The sequence below is a fragment of the Dermacentor andersoni genome, chromosome 6 (genome assembly GCF_023375885.2).
Source record: "Dermacentor andersoni chromosome 6, qqDerAnde1_hic_scaffold, whole genome shotgun sequence".
Taxonomy (NCBI): domain Eukaryota; kingdom Metazoa; phylum Arthropoda; class Arachnida; order Ixodida; family Ixodidae; genus Dermacentor; species Dermacentor andersoni.
Genome location: NC_092819.1, coordinates 95,908,481 through 95,927,552, shown reverse-complemented (window position 1 = coordinate 95,927,552; position 19,072 = coordinate 95,908,481). Strand labels below are relative to the sequence as shown.

Sequence of the window (19,072 nt, the reverse complement as noted above, 5' to 3'; positions counted from 1 at the left end):
TGTCCTTACTAGATTCCTAGGCCAGGGAAAGCTGCCATTCAACCTTCATCCAATCAAAGCGTCCGAAGTCGTCGATGTACCCACCTTTGAGGGTGAAGGTTTACACAATCTTGCACTTTTGTTTTACTGAACACACCAAAACGAGTGGGGCCTCATAGACAGGTGTTGTCACGCTTGACTCAAGCTGGCACGTCTTGGTTCCTGAGCTGACTCTGCAGTTAGCTGCTGAATCTGTCATGACCGTGACTTTTACCAGAGTACGTGGGGGAACGCCATAGAACAAACATTTCCAGGAGTTTTCTTGCTCCAATTGGTCCCTGAAGGTGACAGCGAACAAGCTAACAATCCTGTCCGCCAAACGTGTCTAGCCTTACTGGCTCCGAAGGGCTATTCGAAGGGGGCGTGTTGTTGGCTTCACGAAGCGATTTATTGCAGCGAAGCCAGAAGGTCACTATCCCCGCTGGCCAATCGTAACATCCCCCACCCCTATGCCTCCTGGGCTCTTTAGGGTACTTGAACAAAAAAGTGTTATGGAAGTTAATATGACTGGTATAAACAGCAGCGTCGAAGCAACACGGACTGCTGCAGACGGCGGCGCCAGGCGTGCTGATGACGTTCTGATCATTATAAGCTGATACTGCTCTTTAGTGCCTTATCCATCCACGTCAAACCATTATGCGCTGCGTGGACCATATCTTGAACGCTGTGTTCTCGTCGCTTTGCCTTGAAGAGCGGGCCCATATATTGAAAGCGATCTGCGAAAGGGGCAGGGTGCGGTGTGTGCTGAGAGATTTGCGAGCGCTGCTTCGATCTCGTGGTAGCGACAGGCAGAACAAAGGTAAAGCCACTCGCTGCTGCATGCTCTATATTTATGCACTTTTCACTTTGTTGAGTGCTTGAAGGCTGTTCACCTCCGCCGTGGGTCGGCCCAGTATTGCACTATCTTTGGGATCGGCCCACATTTTTATCTTGCGTGATGGACGTTTGGTAAGCACAGAAATGCTTACACATTTAAGAAAATTTTAACCCCCAGAACCAGCCAATTGGTACCATGCCAGTATGTTGCAAGTATTTTTATTTGAGTAGGTAGAAAGCCTTTGTAAATAATTAAATAAAAATTTTGTGGGCTAATGAAAGCAGCTGTGTGCCTAGGCGTCGGAGAGGCAAGAAATCACAACTGCACTAGAACAATCTGCTCCGTCACACATAACAAAAGAAGTGAAGGTGAATGTCTTATGTGCATTGCAAATGACGCATGTGCTTTCATATGCACTATGGCATATGCACAAGTGTATTACACCCGATAACAATGCAAGAAGCTCGACAAGAGACTGCCGCGAGGCTATGAACGGCGTCCAGAAGGAGGTGCCATAGCACAAATGGATGCAAAGATGGCAGTAGTGGACACAAACAACACTGCTACCATTCCATGCACTCAATTTTGTTACAAGGTAGTTTGCTGGCCTCTGCAAATAGATATGAGTCGATTCATCAGCTAACTGTAGCTTTAGTTGCTGATACCCAACCGACCTGATGAAGCAGTGCCGATTAGGGCCAATGGTCAGGGTAGTGTGCCATGAAATTAGCTTTTGTTGATTGTGACATGGGCTGCAAGCAGTCGCAGGAAGCTTGGTGTTAATATATTGGTACGATTGGCGATTGTTTCCGAGATCATTCGAATGGGTTTTTGATAACTGATGAAGCACTGCTGTATGAGTCCACAAGATCACAGCAGATCTGCTTTCCATGTGAAGCTTTCATCACTTTAACTTGTATATTATTCTACTATGTATACACAGGGCTCACAAACCATATACGATATTTTCCGGACAATAATTTGAACCTGGCACAAGTAACCTCCCCCTCTTTTCACAAGTCAACAACTATCACAAGTGTGCATAGAAGTTAGTTCCTGTACTTAAAGGATCATAAATTGCCACACAGTTCTGAACCACGTGCAAGAACACATGTCTGCAATGCAAACTGTGTGCCTTCCAGTGGTCAATGGGTCTTAGCGCATGCCATTGTGCTTGCTATGAATGCTGCTTTTGTCACCGTACCCTCTTAGCATTGCATATAGTAATTGCTTCGATTGGTGTTGACAGCCAGGACGAAACTTTTACTGAGAGAGGCATGCCTGATAATCAGATCGTGGTATTGGCATGTACAAACGCAGATTTGTTTTGTGTTCTTGTTTCGAGACAAACCAACTGCCCTTGAAATGCTGCATGCAATGCATTGACCTCAGGCAATCCATTGCATTACTGCAAATATTACTCAATATTTGAAAAGTCTAGTAGATGATCCATCTCAAACTGAATTACTTGCACGTGCACTATTTGTTTCCTTTATTTAAGTCTTCTTCTCATACCCCTGCTGAAAACGCTGCCTTGCCCTGAAAGCATGAAAATACCGCACCTTTGCGCAGTTCGCGTAGCCAGGTTTCAGGCAAGCTGAATAGTAGCTAAATGGTGTAAATGGTGTAGTAGAACCACCATTAAGCATGTGTTGGAAGTCCAGTGCTTAAGTTAGAATAAACCGACCGGTTATCTTTTTCCACAGCTAGAAGTAAACAAAAGCTGAAGCGGCCTTGAAGTGTTAAGTGTGGAAAAAGATGTTTTGCGGCAATGGCTGTGAATGAAGACAACACAGGTGTGTATGTGGTTTTCCAATTCAAGCACAACTGGGTCGTGTTTTTCTGTCCAAGTCGGAAAGAGCTGCTATTGCTGGTAAGAAACCGCTTTTGCTCTGCTTTATAATACATAAAAAGTGGTTGTTGAGTTTTCAACATCCCAAATACAAGGCAATACTCATGCCAGACCATGCAATGAACTTGGAGCACATGTTAGTGCGTTCGAAATTCATGATTTCCACATAATTCAAGGCCACCTTTACTCACTGCAGGGCATTATCGTTAATGACATCATAAACATGTTTATCATTTTGCTACATTGTATCAATGCCTGAAGAGTTCAGAGAGAGAGAGAAAAAAGGGAACCGTTCTCCAATTTCACAGCGGCAACAACTACCTTGGCACAGCCAGTGGCCAATATTTGACCTACATGGCTATTCTTATTGCAGGCAACGACTTTAGTTATTTTATACTTGTTTGCATCACTTCATGTACCAAACAGGAAGGTGTAGTGCCTCCTGGTGCACTGTAGGCCACGCAGCAGACTGTGGCTTTTTCTCTTTCTTCTTTATTTTTCAGGCTTGCAGTTGACTGGATTGGTATGACTTATGATCCTGAGGGATTCATTGTCTCAAAATAGCAGTAGGCTGTAATAATTTCCGCTTGGGATTACTTAAGGTGCATTGTACATAATTATGTCTGCCATTTTGCCTAAACTGATGTGCAAGTATTACAGACATCGATGAAACTGCGACCTCTCGCCACTACTGTAGGTCATCCACAGCAGATGTGCTTTCCATGTGAAACTTTCATCAGCTCAAGTTGCATTTTACTCTACTATATGTAGGGCTCACAAACTATGTGCCATATTTTCTGGACTATAATTTCAAATGTTGTACAAGTCACCCCCTTTCTCCCTCTTTTCACAACTTTCGAAGAAAAAATATGTGTATATAACTCATTGTATAAGATGCATCTATCTTAACTTGGGTCAGCGTCGTGAAATGCGATTGTGCATGTTTATTCACTTATCCTAAAATGTCGTACTTACCCATTTCAGGGCACTAAACTTCGGTAAAATAATTTTTTATGAGCCGCACATTCTAGCAGGCAAAATAAACTGCAAGTACATTGCTGGAGAAAAAGAATGTCTCATGTTGGTCTTGCATATATAAGTTACACTGTTGTATAATGCGATTGGACGAAAATGAAAAGAAAATGGTGGCACCTATGGTTTGGAAAATATGGTACCTAAATATTTTGAATGCTCATGAATCAGCTATGTGAATGAAACATGATTGGAACGATCACGATAATTAGGCTTATACCCCTGTCACACGGCAAATCTAATGTCATTTCCAAAAAATGACATTTCTTGCGATTAATGTCATTATCACAGCGCGCTGTCACACGGCGAAAACTGTCATTTGAAAATGATGACAATGACGATAGTAAAAAAAATGACACGCCTCAAACCCACTTTTGTCCAATAATTATTTTCCAATATGCTAAATTCCACTAGAATATGTGATCGTTGCTTTCAAACCGTAGCGTTCGATCACTAACTTGTCGACATTGCCAACGAAGTCGAGTCGAGCTAAGGCAAGCAACAGGGTGAAGAAAACGATACGTGCGTCCGCTACATCGGCTAAAGTAGTACAAGATGGGCCGTTGCATGTCATCGCCATTCTGATGTGCATGCGAGCTTCTAATATCCTCATTCTTGGCGCGTGCCACAGGAAAACACGCGCAAGCTTTTACGCCAAGTCAATTGAAGTGGCCGCGGCCGATGCTCCGGTGAGAACCAACACAACTGCTGCAGCGAAAGCTAAAGACGGCTGTCTGGTCACTGGACTGAGAGTAGTTTTCTGTATTTACGCACGTGATGGGCTTTAATGTCGTTAAAGCAATAATTAGGTAATAAAATAGATAGAATAATAATGATTTTTTGTTAAAAGAAAAAAGAAGCATGTACTGTTTGCGAAACACTGGTAAACTTGTGGTGTCGAGGATACACATTCAGTTCCAAACGAATGCGAATGAGTTTGGCGAACTCATTTGTTTGTAAATGCCATTTTCGAAGATGTCCTTACATTTAAAGAAATGGCGTTATCAGGAAATGTGATTCGTTGTAAATGACATTAGATTTGCCGTGTGACAGGGGTATTAGACATGAACTCGTAAAACAGCTTCAAGTGTCCAGTCAGTACTCTACTTGACTGAAATAATACCTTTAACTCAAAAACCCACATGACTGCATAGCCTTCAAAGCATACGGTCACAGGTGTGTCTGCTCCGTAGATATGGATGAATGACTGATAAATCAACTATATAAATAATTGCTGAAAGCTTTATTTGACAATTTTTATAATGACATTAATCAAATTATGTGCATCAATGCAGTCAGTAACAGTGATGTTTATATTTAAGTTAATCTGAAAATGCTGCACATGTTTTCGATTGCCGACTCTGTTTTGCCCTTCTATGGTGGCATGCCACTATGGAAGTGGCAATAACTTCTGCTATGGAATGTAATTGGAAAATGAAGTTCTAACTCAAGGATAGAAATTGTAAATAATGGCAATATTTAGTAAACGAAATAAAAGTGGAAGACATTTTTGCCCTGGGTAGGATATGAACCACAATCTTCACATGTCCAGTCCAGTGCAATGCTTCAGTAATGTCTTTTGTGCGAACAAGGCTACCAACAGTGAAGGATGAAATTGGCAACCTAGCTGTAAACTTGGTACACACAATAAATTTCTTCACTTACGTACCTGATAACACTGGTGCAGATAATGCCGATGACGGTTTATCAATGACACCAAACATTGAAACACTTAAATATGTAATCTTGCCTCTTCAAATGTAATGTAATCGTGTAGTGTAATTCAGAAATGTAATCTTGCCTCTTCAGCAGCTGAAGGCTGCATAGCACCATGTCCTTGCAAAGAGCTGACCTAAAAAGAACAAAAATTGCGACAGCTTGAACTATTTAACACACACCATTGCAAAAGGTTTTTGTAAGTCAATGTAACTCATTATTCAATAAAAGGAATTTTAAATAATGATATTAAAAATGTTCATCAGTGCCCATTTCACTTCCTTGCGTGCTCGGTAATATTTACTTATGCTTCAACTAATATACACTTTTTCTCTACTCTCTCAAGACAAGCTGCGAGAAGGCGTGTCCATGGATGCAGTACTGGATAATGTGCGGTCAAACGTGGATGAGACATTGCACCGCATTAACCTGCTAAGCAAGCAGGGTCTCCGCAACATAATGAGGGATGCCAGTCTCAAAGACCGAGCGGCTGCATGATAATGACTATGTGAGCGTGCAACTCTGGGTTGAGAGGATGCATAGTGAAAAGGAGAACCCATTGCTCTTCTTTAAACACCAAAAACAACCCGACAAAAAGTGACATTTTTTTAGAGAAAAAATGAGGACTTTTTGGATGGCAGATTTTATGCTAGTCATCATGACCACACCACAACAGGAGCTTTTCAAGAGGCTTGGAACTGATCGTGTATGTGTCGATGGAACACATGGAACAGCAGGTGAGCAGTACTATATAAAATGCACTAATAATAAAAGCAAAAAAGAGGGAATGCTGTCTGAGAATAATTGCAATAGATATGATGATTAGTATTCCTTCACACATGATTTTTCTCTTAATTTTTCTCACATTTTTTAATTGATGCAGTTCTCGATTATCAGTAACAGAGCAAGAATGAATTCAGCGCTCTGTACACTGGTGATATCATTCCATTGCTACTGTCCTCATCGCTACATGCCCTGCATATCCTGTCTGTATTGGCACCACGCAGTTATGATAGGTCACATAATACAGCTCTTATCACATTTGTCTTGTGGGGATGCGCAACTGTCACACGTCCCTTGATATATTGTTTTTCCTGTATAGCTTCCGTCTCCTGCATTGCGGCTTCGCCGCGGGCCCCAGGCCATGCGAGTGATGGCGCGAGTGTTGCGCTGCCAACGCCGCCTCATGGCAGGGTTACTTGGGCGCGCAAGGGAGAACACGCTTCCTCTTTGGTTTGGGATGGCAAGCAGCGCGGACGTGCCACGCGTGCGCCGATCCATGCTTCTGCGAGACCGTCTCGATGAGGCCTTGTGCAAAAGAGCCACCGTTCGCGTCACCGTACGCGCGAACGACCAGGCGTTGGGATCCAGCAAGAGGCGCACATATTCGCTCGCTATCCGGTCGCGGTGAGTTGGACTTCCGCGATTTGTCGCGCGCCCATCGGCATGTTTTGTGGATAGCAACTCGGCTAGCAGGCATTGATCTATGAAAGGTGCAATAAATGCCCTTGTGATTGTTTGCACTAGTGTGCTGTCGTTCGTTTGACCCAAGAGTACGGAATGAGAATCCCACAGTCTAGAGTGCAGAAACAGTGCATTGCAATGTGTATTAGTGCCTTCTGTCAGAGGTACAGCTGTCTCGGGGCTGTTTGGCATCCTGAACTGTTTGCCAATTAGGCGAATCACTGATTACTGCTACAGTCAAAGGTGCTTTTTCTTGGCAGCGGGGGGGGGGGGCGGGGAGTTCCCTGAGGACTGCAAAAACAAAACATTTAGAAAATCAGGCAGTCCAAAAAAAATTAATGCATGCCTTTTACTGCCATTTAAAGGGAGGTGCTAGTCGAAAACATAACAAGAACCTAGAACTATGAAACCCCAGCTGTTTACATACTCTATTATGGTAATTTCAAATACTATATAAATAAGTTTTATGGCAAGTTGCATAGGTTTTGTTCTGTACAACGACAATGTGTAAAACAGGCATTCTTGCCCCCCACTTTTTTATCTCTAAACTTCCATAATTGCAGACCAGTGATGGCGCATAATCCTCCAAATCAACTGCAGAATACTGAAATATGTTACCGAAATTGATACCAAAATCGTTATTCACTGTTATGTTTTAAAAAGTACATATAAGAAGTGTTAAATTAGAACCTGTGAAACCATTTCAAAATGTTTAGACAACCAGTAAGTGTTACTCAAGATTTTATCTTAAGTATATAAGTGATGCTGAAGATCAACCCCTCAGTGGTGGTCAAGACAGTTTAGGATTTCAAGCACAATGTTGTCATTCTGGAGCAGTGTAGGAGCAGAAATTTTTTTTTCTACTTCGTGCTCCAAAAGTCTTTTTGGAACACTTGGAGTAGTACAGAAGTAATCTAGCCATTTGGTGGAGCTTGTTATTACTGTGCAGTCAGTAAGTGCTGCTCAAGAGTGAAGCAAGGCACAAAGCCAACAGCAACCAATTAAGCTTGCCTTCCCAAGGACAGTATACCACGCACATTATGTTGCAAACATTTTTATTTGGGTAGGCAAGGAACTTAATTTTGTACCCGCCCTAGTTGCTTAGTGGCTGTGGTGTTGGCCTGCTAAGCACAAGGTCGCAGGATCGAATCTCGGTCAGAGCTGCCGCATTTCAATGGGGGCAAAAGGCGAAAACACCCGTGCACTTAGATTTAGGTGCACGTTAAAGAGCCCCACTTGGTCGAAATTTCCGGAGTCCCACACTACGGCATGCCTCATAATCAGAAAGTGGTTTTGGCACGTAAGACCCCATAATGTAATTTTTCCTAGTTTTGTAAACCCACCACAACACTTATTAGGCTTCTTGGTGCTTGTGCTGTAACAGAAGAGAGTATGTATGTGTGTAAATAAAGAAATGTAAATCATGCCATGTTACCATGGCCCCTTTCGACTGCTGGTATGCTTCACCACGATACATTGCATAAGCTTCTTCCCGTAGCAAGCTATATTGCATCAAAGTTGACGCTTGAAAACCGGCATTATACAACACTTGACAATGGTTGTGCCTTCCGCACTTTGAAGGCAAAGCATTTCAGCATCCGAACATTCAGCTGTCCTTATATTTAATTGCCTCTATGAGGTACGTGGCGGTGTTGCAAAGATACCCGAATTCTCATGCATGCCCGAAAAATAGTTTGTTGGGTGTATTTCTGCTTGGCAATAAAGACGGCTATGACAGTGCACATTAGTGACACAACAGTGGCCAAATGCTCAGATTCCTTTTAAGTAGAGTGCTGTGTGCTTTTATGACTTTGGTGAAGTTAGCATCTGAATTTGCCATACACACGCCTGCAAGTTATCTATTTATTAAACTCACGCACACATAACATCACTATAATGAGAAATGCATAGTGTTTTAGCTGTTCCCTGCAGAATGTTTTCTGACAACTGCTTTGATGATGGATGGATGGATGAATAAATTTCTTGAGGTCCGTCGGTACGTGCGATTAGTGCGCAGCGGGCCACTCCCACGTCGGGACAGAGAGGCCATGCCCCCCCGCCGCGTCGCAGGCTCGATGGACAGCCCAGAGCTGTGCTTCAAGGTCCGAGCTGTGTGGACCTCGGTCCCACTCTCCCTTGGTGGTCCCGGCACCAGGGGGCAAGTCCAGAGCATGTCATCAAGGCTAGCTATATCCTTACAGTAGAGACACGCATTGTGAGGGTGCGTGTCCGGAAAGATATTGTGCAGGAAGGCCGGGCATGGGTAGGTGCCCATCTGAAGCCACCTGTACGTGACTTCTTGTGCTTTATTGGGTGCTTTCTGTGGTAGCAGCATAGTTCTCTTGACTAACTTGTAATGCCGGGTGAGATCGTTGTAAGTGACGAGGGGATCGCGCTCGCTTGCCCATCCTGCCGAGAGGGAGTCCGGGCTCACACGGTGAGTTAGATCTTGTGTGGTCTCGTGTGCTGTCTCGTTGAGGTCACTTTTCAAGAACAATATTTGGTCACGAATATACTCTTAATGCTTCACACACAAAACAATTTGTTACCTTGTTGTGTCCATGAAAGGGTTGTATTAAGAATAATTTTTGGCAGCCTTGTTGACAGTTTGACAGCATTAATCAGTGAATCCTTAACAGGCACTCTGCAACACTTTTTCAAGAAGGAAAGCCAACCTACTGAGTCTCCGACACATGCGATTTTACATTTTGTCACAATCTTAATGCAGCTGGCACATCTGGGTTCAAGCTTATATAGTGCTATCTTAGGCAAGTTGGCACATGTTGCAGCACTTCATTTGTCTCCTTTATGTCCTATGTGTAGTAATGTTATGTTTTTTATTCAAGCTCATACTTCTGAGCAGCAAGCAAAATGCAGTTGACTTCATTCCGTTAATTCGACTCTGACGGGACTTATGAAACAGATTGAATTATTTGGTGGGTCAAATTTAAGAAGATGCAGAAGAAATGCCAACACAAATGACTGATTTATTTGCCATGGTTTACGTACAGATTCTAACATGCCCCAGAGTGAAACAGACGCCCGCTGTCTGTGTGTCCGAAGTGTAAACTAGCACAGAAAGGACAAAAGCCACTAAAATGAAAGAGAAATCAAATGCGTGTATCGTGTTCTATAAAGACATGGACATCATGTTCAACTCGGCATTACTGCGCATGCCCACTAACGATCGAAACCAACGAACATGCCCTCGAAAGCTATCTTAAACGTGTTCCCTCTCCTACCCACAACGTATATATAGTTGAGCAAATAAAGCAACGGCGTTCTGTGTTGACTGGCACTAGGCTCGATCGTATTCTTTACATGAACAACACGAAACAATGCGCACACAATTTTTATTTAAAAAAATGGACAAGTGTCCAACGTGTTGCACATTGCAACCAATTTTCCAAAGTAAGCTTCGCCGCAATACATCGGTGTTATGCGGTACAGCATACAAAAATCGCCAAGGAAGTTTTGTTAAAGATGGCACATTAGAAATGGGTAAATAACACAATCAGACGTTTTGATCTGTGATTACTGCTTGGAGATCCCCCTGGGCAGGGAGAAAATATGCATTTCCTGCAGGAGATAGTCTGTTTAACACATCTACTGTCCTCTAAGGTATGTCACCAAAGGGGTCGCTTATTGGGTTCACTGTAGGGGTCAGCATGCATGCTGACTACTGAAGTTGGAATTATTGGGTGAAGGCCTATTTTAGTATCAAAATAACTAAAGTTTGGACCTATAGAAATGCACATGTGTCGGCTGGGACTTTCAGCCGGGATCAATTTTATAGGAGTCTACTGTTCTGCAGCCCCTGAGCACTGCAGTATGCCAATATTCTGCTATGTGTAGTAGGAGATACATTCTTACTGCAAAGTCCACTGCCATATATATGGTACAGTCGACTTCTGTTAATTCGACTCCGGGTAATTCAATCCTGGCCAAAGGTCTTGGCCGGCAGTCATACATTTCTACAGTCCCGAATCTCTTATTTTGATTGTAAAATTGGCCTTCGCAGGATAATTTGAACTTGGAACAGTGACTCGCTGTTGACCCCTATGGTGAACCCAATAGCGGCCCCTTTAGTGGCAGCACGTCTACCTCAGCGATGCTTAGGAAACAATGTATGCATTCAACACGTGTGATCGCGTGTCGACAACTCCCATTTATGCTTGCCCTAGGAAACTTTTCAAGCAAGAACCATATATCACAACGTTTAATTACAGTATTTACCCGATTCTAATGTGTGCCTCATATGTTAGCACTAGTAGAATGCAATAGTTGTACACTTTTCTTTTCAATGACACCCGCCGTGGTTGCTCAGTGACTATGGTGTTGGGCTGCTGAGTACGAGGATGGGGATCGAATCCCGGCCACGGCGGCCGCATTTCGATGGGGGCAAAATGCGAAAACACCCGTGTACTTAAATTTAGGTGCACGTTAAAGAACCCCAGGTGGTCGAAATTTCCAGAGTCCTCCACTACGGCGTGCCTCATAATCAGAAAGTGGTTTTGGCACGTAAAACCCCATAATTTATTTATTTTTTCATTGACAGTGGTAAGCTCCCAGCCATGATTTGGTAATGCCTGCCATATGCATTCTAACCCATTGTTATTCTTAAGTAAATTGCCTCTTCATGATCAGGGTTCCTTGCGAGCAACTGACCTAGGTAAAATTACTCCTGTACAGACTCTAGAGGCTGACTGGCGATGTGCATTCTTGAACATTGTCTTCTGCATATTAATCTTCAAACACACTCTAACACTTTTTTGGTCAAGGTCCTCAATCACTAGTAATTTGTCCCCACTGTTGCCGAGATATTCACCATTGATTTGCAACTGCAGATTTGAAATAGCATTATTCAAAGCCAACACCGCCGTGTTATCTCACCACCTTGAACTGACACTCTCACACGCAGATCCACTGGCCACTGTAATCACCATGGCGGGAACGCTAGGCCTAGGTATGCTATTACGGTTCTTGCCATTCGGTGCTGTCTTTTTCATTGAAAGAATTCACCGCTGTCAGCAATGGTAGCCACTCTGCCTCTGCAATCCTCGTAAAGCACGGCGCGTTGCATATTGCTGGTCCTCGAAAGGCAGCTTTGCCTCAGTACGGTGATGCTACGCGGTGAAGTGTATGGGACGCAGCACATATACGTGCACTTGCCGTCTCCTGTCACAGTGCAAGCACCTATATGCCTAATAAGTGTACTGGCAGACCTTCAGAGCTTTTTCGGACGTGCCTGTGGCGATTTGGACCCTTAAGGGCAGTAAAAGACATGCATTCATTTTTTTCGGACATTGTAGCGGCCCTTAGGGACTCTGAAAAATTGGGCTGTACAACTGACCAAAAGGATGCTTCAAATGGTCCATGGGGCGAACACGCAGCGGAACGAGGACAAGAATAGGAAGGACCATTGCATTGAGGAATGATCAGGAAAGGAACTGTGCCGCCGCCTCTTTGAAGGAGCTTGAGCTCAAAAAGCAAAGTATTGGATCCAAACTAAAATAAACCCCTTAAAGCAGTGAAATGCAACACTGAGGCATTATGCGCAGGCTGAGAGTATCTCAGGACCGTTGAGGTTGACTTTCCAGTTGCTTGGAGAATCTGATATGTGACAAAGTTCGGGCATAATACCAATGAGCTTGCTATCAGTTGATACAAATAGCTCTATTTTCTTTTGTATGCATCTCTTTTTATTCGCATTTTAAAATGTTCGACTCTATTTGCCGTGAGCTAGACCACTTTTTTTACAGTGAAGCTGTCTATTGCTAGGATCTGGCGGATCGCATCCGCGCATAGACCAACAATTTTTCATACGGTGGGCCGATCCCGAAGAAAGTGCAATACCAGGCCAACCCGAGGCACAAGTGAAGCAAGAATTAAGCACTTCGCATATGTGGGCTGATCCCGAAGGTCGTGAAATGCCAGTCCAACCTGCGGCATTGATGAAGCAGGCTTTAAGCACTCCCCACACATGGGCCAATCCCATAGGTAGTGCAATACTAGGCTGACCCGTGGCAGAGGTGCAGTTCACCATTAAGGGGCCCACATTCGCAGCTTCGCTGGTCATCCTTCACAGAGTAAAAGGGCACCGAGTTTCTTTCGAAGATATTTTAGTAGCTGTGCATTTTACAAACCCCTCGTTTCAGTTTTCTATTTTGAATAAAATAAACACTACTCGTTACTGTTCAAACTGCATTGTTTTTATTTTTTTAACATGCTTACCAGAGAGTGACAGCATCGGTGGACATGGTGTCAGCCCATCTTGACATGAAACTTGGTGAAAACCTGAAAAAAATCAGGGAATTTGAAAATGTCAACTTGGTAGACACGTTGTTCTTCTAAGCATGCAGTATGGCACATAAGCCTGGAGGTTAACGAAGAATCTCGAGAACACGTTAAGGACCGTACAAAGAGCAATGCAATGATAAATTTTAAGAGACAGGAAGAGAGCGGTGTGGATCAGAGAGGAATGGGGATGGTCGATATTCTAGTAGACATTAAGAGGAAAAAAATGAAGCTGGGCAGGCCATGTAATGCATAGGGTGGATAACCAGAGGACCATTAGTTGCAGAATGGGCGCCAAGGGAAGGGAAGTTTCGCCAAGGATGACAGAAAACTAGGTGGGATGATGAAATTTGAAAGCTCAAGTTCGCATCAGCTAGTGCAAGACAATGATAATTGGAGATTGCAGGGAGGCGCCTTCGTTCTGCATTGAACTTTAGGATAGGATGATGATGATGGTGAATGCGTGCAACTCTTTAAAAAGAAATTTGGGTCGGAAATAGCTTGCACAGGTCACCAAGACACGAAACCAAATTCATATGCTTTGCCACTAACACGGATGTATTCCAGCGAAGCTAACTTATGAAAAGCGGCCGCCATTGTGTAATCATCTATTTCATTGTTGGAACAGCTTGCGAAACATAGCATGATGTGTTGGAAGGAGCCCTGTAACTTTTTTTCTTTATAGCCGGCTATAATATGCAAATGCTAAATTTTTTATAATTAATGCTATGTGATGTGCAAATTAAGCAGTAATTTTATGCAGTATTAAAACGTACCTTAGTGTAACAGTACAATGAGAGACGTAATCAAGAATTTGTATGTATGCACATCTGAGTGCGCATGCATGCGTGCTGTCATCCTTGAGTGCACACAGACGTGAAACTGGTGCACTGGTCTTAGTGCAGCTTGGTAGCTCATAGTTTGTGAGGGGATTCGTAATGGCAGTGCTCCACCACGCCACAATGCAGCAGTCAACGCTGAAGAGAGGAAATGCTAATCTTACCGACGCTGTACATGCTCAACAGGCCAATGATAGTGCTGACACGTGAGCTTGAAGCTCGCCAGATCCATCTCACAATTTGTGCGTCGTACATGACAGAATAATCAACATTCAATCATCGATTTATTTCAACTACCATGTACGTCGACATTGCTTCTTTAGTGTTGATACTTTGTTGACCCCCCCCTTTTTTTTCTTCAGGGATACTTCTGACAGTGAAAAATAACACTGAATGTCCACATAAACAGGAACTGGCATGAGATGCAACCATTTGCGACCTTTTTAGCAGAAGCTTGTATTGCCTCACTGGTGTTGGTGTTACCGAGCGAAAAAACCCAAGCTGCGCAAAAATAGAAATTGCTTATCAGGTTGCGAGACCACCACGCTAACCGATTCAGCCACCGTCAGTTCATCAAATGCTGCCTTTAAGGTGGGTAAGTAGAAGCAGCGCAAGGCATGAGCCAATCACGGGCATCCCCTTCCTCCAGAGGAGGGAAAGGGTGTGTTCGCGTGTTCGCTCGCCTGACACCCGCAGTTTCCCACACCAGTTCAGGCCCAGCAGTCAGATGGGGAGGCCGCGTTTGGTCTGTTCTGCCGAAGAGCAGGCTGCGTTGAAGGAATGGCAGTGGGAGCAGGCCACGTGTTGTGCGTTTGGCCAAAGAACAGGGAATGTTTGATTGATGCCACCGGGAACTCGTTCGACAAAAGGGTCGACATTGACGTGCCGCCCTCGCCGCGAGGCGTTACAAAGAGCCGCAGATCCCAAGCTTCGCTTGCACCCCGCTTCACAGCAGTGGAAGGGCAGTAACTTTTTTGGCCTCCATCCTTGTGTCATAGTCCAAGCATGCTCTTGCTAAATAGAATCATTCTTGGCAACTAAAGGTTAGTGTTTAAGTGCAATTAAAGCTCGTCATTGGAACAGTCTCCAGGACTTCAGAATTTCACAATAAGTAGAATACCATTTTGTTGGTAAGTACCACGGCAGAGATAGTGACCTATAGGTAGGTACTGAAAGCCAGTATTCAGTGAAAACTTATAAATGTAAAAAAATTTGGCCTAGGCTAGTTTAGAGTAATTAGCAAAGACACCTGTTTTTGAAGTCTTATTCTAGTGAAGGTTTAGGACTACAGGACTGTGTGCCAGTTCCATTTCAACTACATCTGCCCAATTGATGCCAATATAGATTAACATTACTGAATATATTCTGCAATCACATTATTTATTCATGAATTACACTTGCGCAGGTAACATGCATGTACTGCCAAAAAGAGTAGATATGAGAGAGATTATACAGCTAACAACGCACTGCAAAAATAAAAGGTCACAAAGCGAATATGTTCTCGTTAAAGAAGCATAACATTATCTGCAATGTTGTTAGAACTTCAAAAATAAGTTTTCTATTGAAAGGCACAACTAGTAAACAACTATAGTAAGAATTTCACTTAAAGTTAGAGGAATAGTAGAACTCTTGGCATTCTGGGGAGTTAAAAAGAGTGGAATTAAGAGATCTCAACTTTGTCAAGTAGGAATGAAATGGAGGGCCCGCCCCATTCTGCAACTTTACTGAGGACCAGTGTATGCCAACATGGCAAGTAAGAAAAGAAATTTGGGTATTTCATGGTGCGTGTAGATCCATAGACTTTTGTTCCCAACGGTACCTTTTGATGACATGCCCAGGCTTTTTTTTCTAATCACTTGTTGCACTTAATGCGATAAAATCTACTTGAACCGCTTGTGGTCGCAAGATCCGCAGGCGAGCTCGTTCCCTCAATCGGCTGCCACCACCCAGTCTCTACTCATCACATAACCATATCTTGTGAACATTATATACATATTTTTTTTTTACTCCTAGCATTTTGGGTGATATCCTGAGTGATGAAAACAAGCACTCCATAAAATCAGCAACATCTACCATTACGACAGATTCATAACAATAGTGCAGCCACTACATTGTTTTAGCTTTCCATACTAAATAAACTCACTGGGTCTGCGTTAGTGTGGGCAGGGGTAAGCGTGCACACGTAAGTTTTTGGTAACATTCATAACAAAGCAAACAAGATTTCAGGACTATAAACCCTTGAGTCACATCAGCTACGTGGGAGCAAAATATACATTCAAAAAACAGGAAAGATAGGCGCACTGTTATGTGCCACTAATCCTTTCCTAAAAAGCTGCAAGAATTTCAGGCGGTTTTGATAGAATTATAGCATGGCACAAAACTGATGGTGCTGTGCATTTGGTCACTGCAAGCAGCTGTACATTGTTAACCTCTCTGGCCAATCATGTCTGCTGCAGAAGCATCCCTAGTATGTCTCCAAATTTCAAGATACTTGATTTAGTGCAGTATCACTCTTTGTTGGCCTTTTTATCAGACTGACGCAGAAGTGGGAGCACTGTACACTGTTCACATTTTTTTTTGTGCGCAAAAAATAGTATGCGTTGCATTCACCACTAAGAGAATGAATTTAATGCTATTCTTAAGTTTACAGCCTTACAGCACATGACACAGGTATTCATGACAAATCTGTGCATGTCATACAGACAGCTGAAATTTCAAATGAAACACCACTTTCCTCCCTCTCGAGAAAGCGCCACACCCAGCCAGAGTCAAGGCAACACAAACAAACAGTGCAATGCAAAACACAGTCTTAAAAGTGTCGCTCACCATGAAGCATTACTTCGGTAAATCGCCCAATTCAGAATGCGCAATGCCATGATGGAAAATGTGCCACGCAACAAAACTGGATAAGAACAAAAAGCGGGTGGTGCTAGTCACGTGAACCCGATGTGGTTCTTCGGCTCAAGTATGTGAAAAGGCGAGGAAGGAACGTCGCTTGCGGATGCTACTCGAGGCAGAAGGAGAGCGTGTCGCTGTTGGCAGTCACGCTCACCTCATGGTGGTGTGGTAAGAGGGCATTCAATTTCTGCTGTCTACTCTAATAATAAACCAGTTTAAAATATTATTTCGGTAAATAATTGCCAGAAGTCTGAAGTCGTTACTCCAAACATTCATCGTGGATATGAAGTCCAAAGCATGTGGAACTGTCGAAAGTGGTTCACTCATATTCTTCTCATCTACTTTCAAGAAATTTGACACTAAATTGATCTAGACCTCTGCATTGTCACAGACAGCAGGAAGCATCCTTGAAGTCTGTTTTGAAATCCTCATTAATGCATGAAAATCCAGGATGCAACAGCCAAGTCTCCCGCTTGTTAGACTCCCGCTTGTTTCACCAACACAGAACGTCGGCGCGACCCTGTAACCTCCCCCCCCCCCCCCCGCCTCCCATCAAGGGCACCCTCGCGAGCACTCCCCCCAGCACCGGTCATCCCAGCACCATGGAAGCGGTCAACAACACAGCCCCCTTTCCTTTTGTTCCCCCCCACCTTTCCGCCTGTGAAGTGTCTCCCCACCTCCCGTGTCCCCCCCCCCCTTTCTTCAAAAAAGACGCTTTAAAAGCGGCACACCGCCACCCCCCGAAGAACAACCCCCTGAAGAAGGAGCCGAATGGGCTCCGAAACGTCGGGCTAATAAAATTCAGTTATTTGGTTGGAGTCAGTCTCAAGTTCTAGTCAATTTCCCAACCAGACAGGCAATTCTGTCGAAATGTTTAGCTTCAAGCAGCCAAGTAACAGTCTACTACACAACTCCATCTTCACCTCTGCATTCAGGCAATGAAACGCAGTTTTTACCATAGCAAACATGAGATGTTTACTTGGAGATGCATCTCTTCGCCTGTCTAGGTATGACTGTGATATTTAAAAAAGATGCCAGTTATTTAAAACTATGTTATTAAAAAAACATCTTTCATGTTCGTAACATGCATGGAGGCAATAATAACCAGCTTGAAAAGTAATTATGTCCCATGGCTGTATTCAGGTCTCAAGAAGCTTTAAATTGCAGTGTAAACTAAAACTTGCTAGGGGGCCTTATGCAAGGCCCTCAAAAAACAGGCCAAACAGGGGGCTAAATGTTTCTTCAATAGGATAGAAAGTATGCGCTGGAAAGTTAACACCAAATATAAATGAGGATATATTACTTCAGACTTACCACCAGACTTTCACAATTCGAGTCTTGTTCTCCAAGGTGCATTGCCATTCCGACTTGTCCAGCTAGCGAGAAATGCAGTTCGTATTGCCTCCGCCAATGTGTTGCACATGCACATGTGATGAACTCTACAAAATGAGAGCAGCATTGAAGGTAAACTGAGCAGCTGAAAGTGCACGCACTGTTGCTTTTACGCACAATATGGAAACTAAACAGCAGAGGTAAATTTCGTTAAAAGAATTGCGTAACACTTCATTCCCGTTCATGTTGAAACATAAGTCGACTCTGAATGTAAGACAACCCCCTACTTAAAGACATCGCATTACAGTCCCCTTTATAATGGAAAACTACATGTTCTATAAAAAATTGGGCACTGAAAGCACCATGCCCCGCTTTGCATCAATTGTTTCGCTTAAATCTTTTGTGTACCCAGCAGAAATTTTAGATTCTAAGCTTTTGTTTTAAATGTAAAGAACCTCGTTAAATTTGGTGCAGTGGTTGCCGAGAAAAACGAATACTCCGTTTACATGTATTTAGATTGGAACACCCGAGCTAAAGCTTCCTCTTAAACGCTTAAACGCACCCGCCACGTGGAGGTATTGCCGAGCCCGAACCGAAGGAGCAGTACGGGATCCACATTTTGTCTGCTGGAGGCACCGCCAAATTATACTAAACAAAGAAACGTTGCGTACACTTAGTACACGTACAACTTTCCTCTTTATAGCGACAAGGTAGGGGACTGTGGCTTGCAGTGGCAGCCGGCTTTACCTATGCGCCGCCAGTCTGGTTCCTCAGACGTGTACGATT

The 19,072-nt window shown here is 43.5% G+C and overlaps 1 long non-coding RNA gene across 1 annotated transcript; it reads right to left on the bottom strand.

Moving 5' to 3' along the window:
* Positions 1-5,463: 5,463 nt before the first annotated feature.
* LOC126530754 (uncharacterized) lies at positions 5,464-18,569 on the bottom strand. The gene is made up of 2 exons (XR_008612139.2): positions 18,269-18,569; positions 5,464-5,592 (listed from the first exon to the last, which is right to left on the bottom strand). It is a non-coding gene; the product is annotated as an uncharacterized lncRNA (long non-coding RNA).
* Between the last annotated feature and the right edge of the window lie 503 nt (positions 18,570-19,072).